Source organism: Muscardinus avellanarius, assembly GCF_963383645.1.
Source record: "Muscardinus avellanarius genome assembly, chromosome: 13".
In the NCBI taxonomy this organism is placed as follows: Eukaryota; Metazoa; Chordata; class Mammalia; order Rodentia; family Gliridae; genus Muscardinus; species Muscardinus avellanarius.
In genome coordinates, this window is record NC_137799.1 from 90,197,666 (window position 1) to 90,212,579 (window position 14,914).

The following is a 14,914-nucleotide window of genomic DNA, read 5'->3' on the forward strand; positions in this document are numbered from 1 at the left end:
CTCATGGCCTCACTGGAGGCCTCGCCATCCTTAACCCCTCCCACCTCATGGCCTCACTGGAGGCCTCGCCATCTTTAACCCCTCCCACCTCATGGCCTCACTGGAGGCCTCTCCATCCTTAACCCCTCCCACCTCATGGCCTCACTGGAGGCCTCGCCATCTTTAACCCCTCCCACCTCATGGCCTCACTGGAGGCCTCACAATCTTTAATCCCTCCCACTTTCCACTCCTGACCAATCCTAGGAGTCGGCGGCCATCTTTCCGGCCCGAGCCAGGCAGCTTGGCACTTGCTCTGCCTGCCAACTGCCTGCGCAGGCCAGGACCTCTGCCTGCCGCTTGGACCTCCTAAAGCACCGTTCCAGCTTGGTTCTCCGGTCACCGCCGGGACCTCTGGCCGGTTTGCCCCACCCGCCCCGAGCCAGGCTCACTGGCGGTGCTCCTCGGGGCCCAGCCTCAGTGTCTGGCGCGTGCCTGGAAGCCATTTTGTCTCCACGCCGCCTGCCCGGCAAGCCATGCCGCCTGCGCACCCCCACTGATCCCACCTGCGCCAGCCGCCAGTGCCGTCCACACCAGCCACCGGCATCCACGCGCCCCAGCTCCACCACGCTCCCAGCAGCTTCTCAGCGCTTCTGTCGCAGCCAGCACTGGCTGGCAACACTTCACTCCGGTAAACTGCCTCCTTCCCTTGGTTAGCGGGTTCCGGACTTGGGTCTTCCGGTCCACTGGGACCCAAAAATCCAAGCGCTTGGTGACCCATTGTCCCCCGGTCCACTGGGACCACGCTGCGGATGACCAGGTCATCCTCCGGTTTTGAGAAGGAATGAAGACGTTCTTCCCTATCTCTTAACCTCTGTTTCCGAACGATTGAGCAGGGAAATCGGGGACGCCCATTTCCTGTTCTTCGTTTCCACCCGCGAACCAATTATGGGGAGTCGAACCTTTATACTAGCAGATGCCCTGAGAGCCTGTCTGCCTTGATACGAGTTGGGAAATAGGTTGCGGTGGCCCAGGAACAGTTAGGAACTTTTCTAAGTGGTCTGGTATCCCTCCAAATGCTCTCCCCCATCAGCTTCCATTTATTTTCCCGCCAGCTGCCATTTTGTGATGGCTCATAGTCGCTGCCTGGTGATGTCACAGTCGCCATCTTGGCCCGCGCCAGACTGCAATTTTGCTGGACGGCCCGCGTGGGCGCGCCCTAGGTGCTGTGGGAAACGCCGGGGCTGGGGCGACACCCTCTGCCCGTGCGGAGTCCGCGTTGCCATTCTTGCTGGACACCCGTCTCGGGACGTGCTCTTTGTGAGTATAGGTCCGTCACAGCTGACAGAACCTTAACATAGCATCTAAGTTTTAATTCCAGAGAGAAACAGGCGGAAATGGAGCGTACACTCTTGACTTTGCCAAAAAGCAGATCCCTGGTAGCTGCCCTTTGGCTGGCGGTGGCGGCTCAGCCCTCTGGAGCGCCACCTAGGTGTGGAGGACTGCAATGACGACTACCTCCAGGAGCCTGCCTGAAGTGGGGCGAAGCGACGCCCACCAATCAGACTGTGCCCGGCGTGCGGCCAGGAGGGCCACTGGAACAGTGCCCTTGGAAAAGGATGAGCCCCAGGTGCCTCAACACAGGGGGAGCACCTTTCCAGACCAGGCCCCTCCGCTGGCCCTACTCAGCCTGGCTGAAGACTGATGGCTCCTGGATCCCTCAACCTCCATCCTCTTTGCCAGCTCAGGGTAGCTCTCCAGGTACTGAGTAAACCAGTCTCCTTTTTGGTCGCCTGCTCAATCTCATGATTTGTTTTTTTCTTTAATAGCCCTTGCCTGTTCAAGCCTCCTCAAGCACACATCACTAAGCTGTCCAGGGTAACCTCCAATTCGCACTGCAGCTATGCACCCACCTGCACCCCCTTCTGGGGGACTGAACTCCCGACTCCTCCCGGCCTGGGGCCCCTGACGACGCCCCTTGACAGCAGGAAGAAGCTAGAGGGTCCAATCGTCATCCATTATCCCTACCATCAAAAGGCCGGAATGTTAAGTTGGGTCCTGTACTCATGTGACTTTGTGTCACATGACCTCTGCAGGGCAAGGGAGGGGCTGAAACCCCCGCGAGAATTGGGCATTCCCGCGAGTAAACCCCCATCTCGCGAGATGCATGCCTTTAAAAGGAGAGCCCGCGTCCTCTAGCTTCGGACAGGCGCGCGGGCCCCACAGTGCCTCGCCCTGATCCCCGGGAGAGCCGTGCCATTAAAACTTTACATGCCATGTGTACCGGACCTCTCTCGTGTTTTTCACACTCCGCCGTACTCACTTATTTTTATTTTACTCGCATTTAATTTTTTATTTTACTTATCAGAAAGATGGTGTGACATTCTTCCTGTGGTATAAAAAGAGAATCAGGTAGCGGATTTGGGCCATGTCTCCCTAGGTCACTGTCAAGGCAGTTAGACTCTGCCCAGAATGAGGATTAGCAATAAAGGCTGTGAGTTGACAGAGTGCGGTCCTACAAGAAGGCAGTAGAATTTGCCTTTGGGGTGGGTTTTTGAAGAACACGGTAAATAATTTCCTACATCATTATTACTTATTTTTTTGGTACTAGGATTGAACCCAGAAGTGTTTTACGTCTGAGCTAGACTTCAGATCTTTTTATTTATTTTTTTTTTAATTTTGAAACAGGGTCTTATTAAGTTGCTGAGGCGGGCCTCAAACCTGAGATCTATCTCAGCCTCCCAAGTACTGGGATTATGAGAGGGAGCCTCTGCACCTGGCTTTTCCTAGATGAGCTAGTGAGTTTTCTCTTTTCTCTGTGGTTGTGTAGAAGTTGTTCTGTTTGTGTTAGCTCCATGTTCAGAAGTGGATAGCTTTGAGCTCAAGTGCCTGCTGCTTGACTGAAGAATAACTTAGCACTTTCATCTTCTGAAATGAAATATGAGCTTGCATAAAAATCCTTATTGTTAGGCCAGGCGTGGTGGCGCACACCTGTAATCCCAGCATTCGGGAGGCAGAGACTGGAGGACTGCAGTTCGCAGACAGCCTCAGCTACTTAGTGAGGCCCTTCACAACTCGTTGAGACCCGATTTCTTTAAAATATAAAGACTAAAAAATAGGGCTGGGGGTGTTTCTCAGAAGTAGAATGTCCCTGGCTTCCATCCCCAGTACTGCCAAAAAAAAAAAAAAATCCTCATTGTTGTTACAGAATTTTGATGTGCTATTATATTTTAGTAATTTTAACTATAGTGTATTAATTTTGATTATAAATGTTCCCCCACACATGCCCACTGGTGGTAATATTCTATGTTTACCTTCTCTTTTGGACATTCTTTTGGGGGGAAGTAATGCATTCTGATAACTCATTAGGCTACACGGCTGGAAAATTCTCATTTTAAAACAGAATAGTTTTAAGGCAACATTAAACTTTAATTAGAACCCTCCACTGCATTTCATTTTGAGGTTTTCTGTAATTACTCAGCAGGTCCTGGTGTTGGCTAATGCAGAAATGACAGCACATAATACTACTGAATTATTGCCACCTCTCTGGGAAAGACAATTAGCCAATGGGGCACAGAGAAGGGCATTGCTTAAAGAGCCTCTGGGGAGGCTCAGCCTCAGAACACAGTCCTTGTTTTCTTTAACCACACTTTCCATGCCCACCCAGGCCTACTTGGGTGGCCCACCCAGGTCTACTTGGGGCACGCGGCCCGTGCCTTCGTAGGTTAAGCAGCCTACATAATGGCTCCTGCTGCAATTTCCCCATTTTGCATGACACCCTTTTCTTGCAAGGGTAGGAGTGTAGTGGAGCCTGGGAGACGCACTGTAGTTCAAAATTGCTCAGACACATTATATGTGGGGAGAAAATAAACCTCCAAATTAGCGCCACAAATTGAGGTTTCTCAGAAGCCTTATGCTTCTTAATTGTATTTTATTTTCCACGAATTATGGTACAGATATTGTATTCTGGCCAGAGAGCATGATGGACTTGGAAAGCTCTATTAACTGTAGCCTGACCCTTCTAACACGGCAGAGATGTGCGGGTTGTAATTTTCATATACGAGCACATTGAAATTCTTTATTCCTTTAAAAATTTTTCTCTTAGGCAGACCACATGGCCTTGCTGTTAATTTGATTCTCTGCCCTTCTCTCATGACACCCAAACTGCCTCTGTATACTCAAGGCAAATTGAGGATAACAGGCTTGATATTGTGCGTGTGGGTGTGTGTAGTTGGTGTTGGGTGTTGAAATGAGGGGATGTGATAACATTTTTGGAATGGGTTACCTTGATAAATCACATATTTGTTTGTTTGTTTATTTATTTATTGGATTGAACTCAGGGGCATTCTACCTCTGAGCTATACCCCCAGCCCAATTTTATCTTTAATTTTGAAACAGGGTCTCACTCTCTTGCAGGGGGCCTCAATAAGTTGCCAAGGCTGGCTGCAAATCTGCAGTCCTCCCGTCTCAGCTTCCCAAGTACTGGCATTACAAGCGTGCACCACCTTGATCTGTTGGTAAATCACCTTTTTGCGTGATAGCGATGATATCAGTCACAGAAGAAGAATAACAGACTGGTTCAATATGCAAAAGTCAATCGGTGTAATCCACCATTATGACTATCTAAAGAAGAAAAACCACATGGTCTTCTCTTGCCTTGGTGTTGATCTTAGCAGGGAGAGCATTTAGACTCTCTTTGACGTGTAAGCTTGGCTGTAAACTTTTTTTTTTATTTTTATGTGGTACTGGGGGTTGAACCCAGGGAATTCCTATCCTCAGCCCTATATTTTATTCTTCATTTTGAAACAGGGTCTCACTAAGTTGTGGAGAGCCTCAGTAAATAGCTGAGGCTGGCTATGAACCTGCGATCCTCCTGTCTCAGCCTCCCAAGTACTGGGATTACAAGTGTGCGCCACCACGCCTGGCTTTATTGTCTCATTTTAACTTAATACTTTATTGCTGTTGTTTTTGGTGTTGGCGGTTGAACCCAGGGGCAATCTACCTCCCAAACACCCCCAGTTCCACTTAATTTATTATGAAATATTAAATATAAATATAAATACTAGGTTGAGGAGAAGCTTGCTCCTTGCTGAGGCTATTCTTGAAGCTGCAATCCTCCTGGCTCAGCCTCCCATGTACTGGGATTACAAGTGTACGCCACCACACTTGACTCGATTTTCACAGTTTGAACCAGTATGTTATCCTTTTTATGTATTGCTAGATTCAATTTGCTAACATTTTGTTAAGTAGTTTTGAATATTACTCACAAGGTATATTGTTTTCTTTTATTATGATGTCTTCGTTTCGTCTTAGGACCAGAATAATGCTGGCATTATAAAATGAGTTGAGAATCATTCCCTCCTCTTCTAATTTCTAAGAAAAATTTGTGTAGACTTTGTATTATTCATTCTTCAATTGTTTTGGTAGAATTCATTAGTGAATGCCGGGCGTGGTGGCGCGCGCTTGTAATCCCCGCGCTGGGGAGGCTGAGACAGGAGGATCGCACGGGTTCGAAGCCAGCCTCAGCTACTTAGTGAGGCTCTCAGCAACTTAGGGAGACCCTGTTTCCAAATAAAATATAAAAAAGGTCTGGGAGTATAGCCCGAAGGTAGAAAGCCTCTGGGTTCCACCCCCAGTACCACCAAAAAATAAAAAAGAATTCATTAGTGAATGCTCCTAGCCTAGAGATTTCTTTTTCAGATTTTCAACTACTAATTCAGTTGATTTGCAGGTTATCTTGATGGAGCTTTTATAGTCCGTGAGTTTTGTGAAGTGCCCAATTTCATCTGAGCTATGAGGGTATGTGTGCAGAGTCACGCGTAGACCCTCTTGTCATTCTTTCAGTCTCTGCAGAGTCTGTTACATCCTCCTCCTCGTTGCTAACATTGGGATTTGTGACTTCTGTGTGTTTTTTTTAGTTTTGCTAGAGTTTTGTCCATTTTATTTCTCTTTGTTAGTCTTGCTAGAGACATTGATTTTATTAATCTTTTATAACAACGTCCTCTTTGTTTCATGATTTTTTCTATTGTTTTTCCATTTTTGATGTCATTATTGCTACTTTTACCTTTGTTGTCCCCTTCCTTTTACCTGCATTGGATTTATTTTGCTCCAGATGGAATCTTAGATGACTAATTTGAGACCTTTTTCAACGAGCATTTAATGTTTTAGATTTTTCTCCAAGTACTGCTTGGAGAAAATTTCATCCTGCAAATTTTGGTGTTGTATTTTTGTTTTAGTTCTGTCGAATGAAAAAAAGAGTAGAGACCTCTCCAGCTATTATTTTGGACGTATCCCTTTCTCCGTTCAGTTTTTACTTCATTAAGTTTCACTGTGGGTGGGCGTGGGGGCACACGCTCCCAGTACTTGGGAGGCTGAGACTGGAGGATCGCAGGTTTGTGAGCAGCCTCGGCTACTTAGTAAGGTCTTCTGCAACTCAGTGAGAACCCGTTTCAAAGATAAAGAATAAAAAATAGAGCTGTGGGTGGAGCTCGAAGGTAGAATGCCCCTGGGTTCAATCTCTAGTACTGTAAAAAAAAGTTTTGTTGTTAGGTATATATACATTTAAGATGATGTGTTTTTGGTGAATTGACCCCCTTTTTTTTTTGTCTACTATGAATACAGCTTTATTTTTATTTTTATTTTATTTTTTTTTATTTTTTATTTTTTTGGTGGTACTGGGGTTCCTGGAAGCCCTTCTACTTCTGGGCTACACTCCCAGACCTATTTTTACATTTTTTTTTTTTATTTGGAAACAGGGTCTCCTAAGCCAGCGCGCTCGGCTGGCTTCGAACCTGCGCGATCCTCCTGTCTCTGCCTCCCAAGCGCAGGGATTACAAGCGTGCGCCACCATGCCCGGCTTTTTTTTTTTGGTTTTTGAATTGACCCTTTTATCATTAATGTAATGTGTCTTTATTCCTGATCAGTTTCTTTGCTCCAAAGTTTACTTTGTTACTGATACAATCATGACAGCTTTTTAAAATTAGTCTTTGCATGGTGTATTCCTTCCATTATTTTACGTTAACCTTCCTATAACATTTTATCTGAGGTGAATTTCTTATAGGCAGTATATGCTTCATGTTTTGATTCATTTCTGTATTAACATACAGTCTGATCTCTCTTTTTTATTAGTGTATTTAGAACATCTACATTTAATTGCTGATATATTTGAGTTTGGACCTTTTATTTTATTATTTGTATTCTGGTATTCCCTCCAATTTTGATTTCTGTGTTTTCCTTTCAGCTCTTTTCGTTAGGGTTACTTGAAGAAATTGAAGAAATTATAGTATTGTATTTTATTTATCCATTTTATCTTTGGCTATGTGGATTTTTTAGCACTTTGGATTTTGGATTTTTTTGATTAGGGATGGTCAAACAGTTCCCTTTCTCTCTCTTCTCTTCTCTTCTCTCTTTCTCTCTCTCTTTCTCTCTCTCTCTCTCTCTTTCTCTCTCTCTCTCTCTCTCTCTCTTTCTTTCCTTTTGTTTTCTTTTCTCTCTTCTCTTCTCTTTTCTTCCTTTCTCTTTTACACTAGGGATAGAACCCAGGAGCATTCTACCTCAAAGTTACATCCCCAGCCCATTTTATTTTTATTTGGAAACAGGGTCTCACTAGGTTGTTGAGAGTCTCACTACTTGCTGAGGTTGTCCTTGAACTTGCAATCCTCCTGTCTCTGCCTCCCAAGTACAAGTGTGTGCCACCATGCCCAGCCAGCCTGCCTGCCTGCCTGCCTTCCTCTCTCCCTCTTCTCTCTCTCTCTTTCTCCCTTCCTCCCTCCTTCCCTTCCTTCCTTCCTTCCCTCCTTCCTTTCTTTCTTCCTCTTCCTTTGTACCGGGGATGGATGGAACCAGGGACATTCTACTTCCGAGCCATACCCCCAGCCCTTTTAAGTTTTTATTTTGAAACAGAGTCTCACTAAGTTACTGAGGACCTAGCAAAGTTTTTGAGGCTTATACTTGTGATCCTCTTGTTTTAGCCTCCCGATACTGGGATTATAGGCATGTGCCACCACGTCTGGCTCTGTTTTCTTTAATAGTTGCTTTAGGGATTACAGTACATATACATAACATGTTACATTCTACTTGGAATTAATATTTTACAGTCTGGCATGGTGGTGCACACCTGCAATCCCAGTACTTGGGAGGTTGAGATAGGAAGATAGCAAGTTTAAGGCCAATATGCGGTAACTTAGTGAGATCTTGTTTCAAAATAAAAATAAAACAGGGCTGAGAGGTGGGGCTTCAGGTAGAACTCCTCTGGGTTCAATCCCTAATAACACACACACACACACACACACACACACACACACACACACACACAAGCAATGTTGGGACTCTTATCTTAATCTCAGGTTTTTCCTGGGCAAAATCAAGAAGTTGGATAAATAGACTCTACAGAATCCAGTCCTCTTTCTCTTTCTCTTTCTCTTTCTCTTTCTCTTTCTCTTTTTCTTTTTCTTTTTCTTTCTCTTTCTTTCTCTCCCTCCCTCTCCCTCTCCCTCTCCCTCTCTCTCTCTTTCCTTTGTGGTACTGGGGATTGAACTCAGGGGCATTCTATCTCTGAGCTACATGCCCAGCCCTATTTTATTTTTATTTTGAAACAGGGTTTCACTAATTGATGAGAGAGTCTCACTACTTGCTGAGGCTGTCTTCAAATCTGCAGTCCTTCTCTCTCAGCCTTCCAAGTACTGGGATTACAAGTGTGCACCACCACACTTTGCTGTGACACTTTCCATGCAGTAAATCAGGTCTACACATGTTCATCTATTATGTGTGGAGAGAATCATTATGTCTGAGTTCTGAGGGAAATTGTGCTGCTTTGATTAGTGCTGTCTGCTATGGTCTGGGTGTAGGTCAGTGGTAGTAGGCACGCTACCGTGTTAGTTGCCAACCTTCTTTCTCTTCTCCTATGAAAATCTTACTACAGAAAGATCTGCTATTGTCAGGTACAGTTTTTGAATAAATTTAAGGTAATTTGCTTCCCCGACCTCATATCCTTTCTACTACCATCCTACTCATTCAGAGTGAACTAATGCCTTCATCATCATCTGGTAAGGAATGTCTAGAACCAGTGAACAGATATAGGAAACTTTTGGACAGAGGAAATTAGTGGGCATTAGTGGTCAGACTTCTCTTGACATCCCTCCTCATACATCTAGTAAGGCCAACCATATCCATCTGTAATAATATGAGAGCTTTCCTTGATTGGAAGAGGGGCTGGACGGGCTTGAAGGGCAGGCCAATGACACGACGCCTACCGCGGTCAGCTATCTCTGTGTTTTTCACTCTCAAAAGCGATTCTGTTGACAAAGACCCATTACTTGCCAACAGAACCCAAGGGACCCTTGACCTTCATGCAAGCAAATAACCAGGAAGAGCCTAACTGACCTGGGCATCTCTGAGCCAGCTCAGAAGGGAGATTCGGGCTGTGGGCTGTGGAATAACACCCACCAGGCTTTGAATCCTCAGCTCACAACTTACCAGCTGTGCGGGTGAGCTGCTACTTCTCTGAAGGATTTTCTCACCCTTAAAATGGGATAATGCTTTCCCACTCCCCTCTGGGTTACTGTGGAGACTAGGACATAGAAGAAAATGCCCGTTGTGCTGTAGGTACTCAGCAAATGTTAGTTCTTGATTATTCTTAGGTTATATTGTGGATGTCAAGGCAAATAACCACTACTCACCTAGGTTTTTTGGTTGAGTGGGTGGAAACAGGTAAAATCACGAACGTCTCATGAGATTGAATGGCTTGGCTTTTCTTGGATGGATAAAGAAATCACCATGTTTTTTGGGGGGCTAAAGCTAAAATCAGTCCCTCAAGTCAAATATTACTAGAGATAATAATCTGTTGTTTTAGCAGCCACTATGAAATTTAGAGCAACTTTTAATTGTGAATCTCTTTATTTAAAAAACAAAATGCTCACATAAGCAAATGCTAATATTTCAAGAAAATTCTTGGAGGGATTTTAATTGACACATGTAAATGGTGTAGTCCAATTTACATTTAAATAGGCATTCTAAATATTTTTCTTTTAAATAGGCTTTCTTTCTCTCTGGTAAAACTAAAAATTGATTTCTTCTTTTTAGCAGAATGGGTGCCTACTAGAGTTCAGAGTTAAGAGATGTAGTGCAGCTGTTCTTTTATTTCTCCCACTCAGTGTGGAAATAGCCTTACCAGAGCAAGGCAGAAGAGAACAATGAAAATGATATATTTTAAAATGTGCTTCTGCAAAGAACTGATCAGTGATTTAACAAAGATTGACATCCACATGGCATTTTCTCCCTCATGCACAAGGCCATACGGGCAAATCTCTCTCAATTTACAAGCACAATCCCTCTTCCCCTCTGCTTTCTCCTAGACCGTGGTGACCCTCTTAAAATGCGCTGCGGGGATGGATTTTCTTTGCCTTTTCTCTTTCTATCTTGGGATAACAGAGTCCTCTGAAAAAGCCCCCAGAAATGGAGTTTTGGGAAGTGGAATTCTCACCTAGAATTTTTTACCCCAGGAATTCCTGGATAGGTGTTTGGTACATGTTCCCAGGCTCTTGAGAAGGGGGGAGTCACAGTGTGGTTCTTGGAATTTATTGAGGTTTTTTTTTTAAATTCGAGTTAGCTTTATGTCCGCTAAGAGTTTGTGGCAAGAAGTACTAGGGGTTCTAGCCAGGCTTGGTGGTGTAGGCCTGTAATTTAACGTGAGATTCAGGTTCAAGGCCAGTTTCACCAATTTAGCGAGACTCAGTAATTTAGCAAGACCCTGTTTCAAAATAAAAGGAAAAAAGGTGGTGGGGGGAGGAGTGGTAGAATGCCTCTGGGCTCAATCTCCAGTACCACAAAGAAAATAACTGCACTAAAACAAAAATAAAAAAAATAACCCCCCAAATCCTTAGGATAATATTTTATTTTTGTACTTTTAGTCACCTTCTACAAATTTCAGTTGACACAGGCCCTGTACTGCTTTAAACATCTGGTATAACTCTTATTTTTATTTTTATACTTTGTGGGACTGGAGATCAAACCCAGGGGTGCTCTACCTCTGAGCTACAGCCACAGCTCTATTTTTATTTTTTATTTTGAAACAAGGTCTCACTAGGTTGCTGAGGCTGGTCGTAAACTTGTGATCCTCCTGTCTCAGTCTCCCAAGTACTGGGATTACAGGTGTGTGCTACCCCGCCTGGCTCTTAACGCCCATACACCCCTCCCTCGGGAAATCTGAGTTCTAGGTTATTGCCCAGTTATGCTCAAATGTTTTCTCAGAATGTCTGGCATTGCCATCCTACCAGAACGCTCTAAAGACATTTTTCTTCTAAAAGTTAATCACACACACAAAATAATCACAGTTTATTCAGCCACTTACTAATTTGACTTTTTTTTTCTTTTGCTGGGAGATAGTACTGGAGATTGAGTTCACGGGCATTCTCGATCCTTTGGGATATACTCCCCAAAACATGTGCTAATCTCAGTAAACTTGGGAGGGTGATGTACCAGTATTGGGAAGAGGCATTAAAATGTATTAATGTAGCAGTATTGGGAAATAGTTTCAATTTTCAAAATATATCTAAGGTAGTAAAAAAAAACAAAAACAAAAACAAACAAACCAGGAGCTTCAAGGGAAGATTTCCGGGCACCAAGGATAATTAGCAAGAGAACCGAAGGAGCCCAAAAGCTTCCCCAAAAGACTCCCCATAAGCAATTTAACACATTTTGGAGTGTAACAAAAGACATGGGGTCTGTGCCTGAGATGGTGCAGGTATACAAGGAGGAATCTCTGTATCAAAAGACCTGCCCTGAGAAAGGACAGATCTAGTCAGGTCCGAAAGATTGTTATAAATACTCTGGATCCAGCCGGGCGTGGTGGCGCACGCTTGTAATCCCCGCGCTTGGGAGGCGGAGACAGGAGGATCACGCAGGTTCGAAGCCAGCCGCGCTGGCGTAAGAGACCCTGTTTCAAAAATATAAAATAGGTCTGGGAGTGTAGCCCGGAGGAAGGAGGGCTTCCAGGAACCCCAGTACCACCAAATAAATAAATAAATAAATACTCTGGATTTAGGAGTCAGTGACTTCCTTTCAAGCCACCCCCCTATACTATCCTGGTTAGGGATAGTATAGCGCTGTAAACTATCTTTTATATTTTCATCTTTGTAATAATAGACTCATTTAAGCTTTCAGCAAGAGTTTGGACTAGTTTTTGATCTATACCTACTTCAGAACAGAATCCGGGGCTACTGAAACAGTTTCCGGGAGCCTAAAAGGGTCCCTGGAACAGTTTCCCCAACCGTAACAGGTGAGACAGGAGAAACACAGGTTCACATCAGCCTCAAACATGTGGCAAGCCCAGTATGGTGGCACACACTTGTCATCCCAGCATTTGGGAGGCTGAGACAGGAGGATCGCGGCCAGGCTTAGCTACTTAGTGAGGCCCTCAGCAACTCAGTGAGACCCTGTTTCAAAATACAGAATGAAAAATAGGGCTGGGGTGGAGCTCAGAGGTAGACTGTCTCTGGGTTCTATCCCCAGTACCTCAAAAAAGAAAAGAAAAGTTGGTTCAGTAAAGAGATGAGAATTATTTTATATTTTTACATACTTAGGGGAACTAATATCTTGTGGGGATGGGGAATGTACTGTTATGTGTTTGCAGAAATAATAGATGAGGCGGCAGCAGCAGACAGGAGTTTCCTGGTATGTCCTACCTCGTTTGGAACGCTTTTCTTGAGTTGGCAGTTAATTTTTGTCAGGCTACAGGCTTGGTGCACACCAAATTATTTTAGCAAAGCTTCTGTTTTAATGTGAAGTGTTTTAGCCTTGTCTGCATAGTTCAAATTGGATCAATTAAATATCTCTTAATAATTTCAAGGCAAATTGGTTCCAGAGAAGTAACAAGTGACTCTCCCACAGCTCCCCCATCCACCAAAATAATTAAATTTGCTAACAAATGTAAAGCATAGAATTGCAAATGCCTAGCAGTCTCAGCTGCTTGGTCTGGTTTGTTTATTCAGATGAATTCCCCAACCCCTTGTGTGTGTGTGTGTGTGTGTGTGTGTGTGTGTGTGTGTGTAAGAATCATTGTCTTTTAAACTTAAAAGTATCATTACCAAAAGTATTCGGATTGGATTATAAACTGTACCAAAATAGAGTTCACATAAACCCAGCCACTATAGTTTAGTCATTTATTTATTTATTTATTTATTTTGTGGTACTGGGGATTAAATGCCGGGGCATTCTACCTCTGAGCTACACCCCAGCCCTATTTTATTTATTTATTTATTTATTTATTTATTTATTTAGTGGTACTGGGGATGGAACCCATGGGCACTCTATCTCCGAGCTACACCCCCAGCCCTACTTTTTATTCTGTATTTTGAAACAGGGCCTCACTGAGTTGCAAAGGGCCTCGTTAAGTAGCTGAGGCTGTCCTTGAACCACAGTCCTCCTGTCTCAGCCTCCCGAATGCTGGGATTACAAGTGTGCACCACCACATCCTGCTTATTTTTATTTTGAAGTAGGGTCTCACAGGTTGATGAGAGTCTCACGACTTGCTGAGGCTGTCCTCAACCCTGCTACCTCCTATTTCAACCTCCCAAGTACTAGGATTACGGGTGTGTGATACCATGCTCGGCTTAGTCTAGTAATTTACAATGAGATCTTTAACTTCACAATTTGAAGCTACACAGTACAGATTCAATTATAAATATGAATTCTTTTGTGTGGTATTCTCATTTGGGGGCACACTTTTAATATAAACAATGTAGTACTTGGGAGGCTAAGACAGGAGAATTGCAGATTCGAGGCTGGTGTTTGGTAATTTATCGAGACCCTGTTTCAAAATGAAAAGTAAAAAGGGCTGGAGGTGTAGCTCAGTGGTGAATACCCCTGGGCTCAAATGTAGAAGACACAGACTGAATGAATAATTCAGATTGGGTAAGATGGACGGAAGTAATTGTAATCTGCACAATCAGCTTTTGGCTAGGTAGAAAGGCCCCACAACTGTTCCGCTTATTAACTGGAACTCACCAACCACCTGGTCCTGATGCATCTAATGAGACTTTGCACCAATGGCTCAAGGAACAGTGAGTGAAATGGCAAAGTTTATTAAAATGTTTCTCCACTTGTCTTCAATTATTTAGATTTGATCTAATTTCCCTTCAAAATTAAAGTCTGGGGCTGAAGCTAATTCATGTGACTGCACATTTAAAAATAGATGGTCTCCCCACCTGCGTGTTCCAGGGCCGAGAAGGAGCGCAGTTCTGCAGCACTCTCAATCACGACCGTTCTAATGTGCAGTGAAAAGGACAGAGCTTTGTCCCTGAGTGCTGCGATTAAAAGAGCCTTCGCACTGCCTTCCTCCCATTCTCCTGCCCTACCTCCCTCTCCACCTCCTCAGCTCCCCTCCACTTCTACAAGCCCTTGGCATTTGGACACAAAGCAATCAGCACTAACAATAGTATCCAGCCTCATGGGTAATTACCGCAGAACTGCCCCAAACCTGCATGTAGGGCCATTCCAGTGATAGCCCTTCTGGGGTCTGGAGCCCTGGCTCTGATGTTCCCTGGATGTGCAGTCTCTGGATATCACTCTGCACTGTTCAGGAGCTGGGCTCAAGTAATCCTAAACAAGTGCTTTGGGAATGGCTTGTAGCTCCTCCCAGCTGGGGCCCTGGGGCTTCCACCATCAGCCCCACACACCATGCGGCCTCCTCCTTCATCCTCCGTGGTGCTCCTTCTCCATGCCTCTGGTTTTCTGTCTTTATTTTCCTATATGAAACTTGTCTTCGATTTAAAGCCTCAGTTGCATATCATCTCACTCTGGGAGTGAGGGGAGCACATTTTAGTAAATCAGTATTTGTGGGAATAAACTGGGCCGCCATGCCTAGCTCTGATAAAGATTTTAAGGCGGAACAGTAGCTGTGGTTCAAACTGGGAACTTTGTGCCTTTTGATACCCAAATGTAG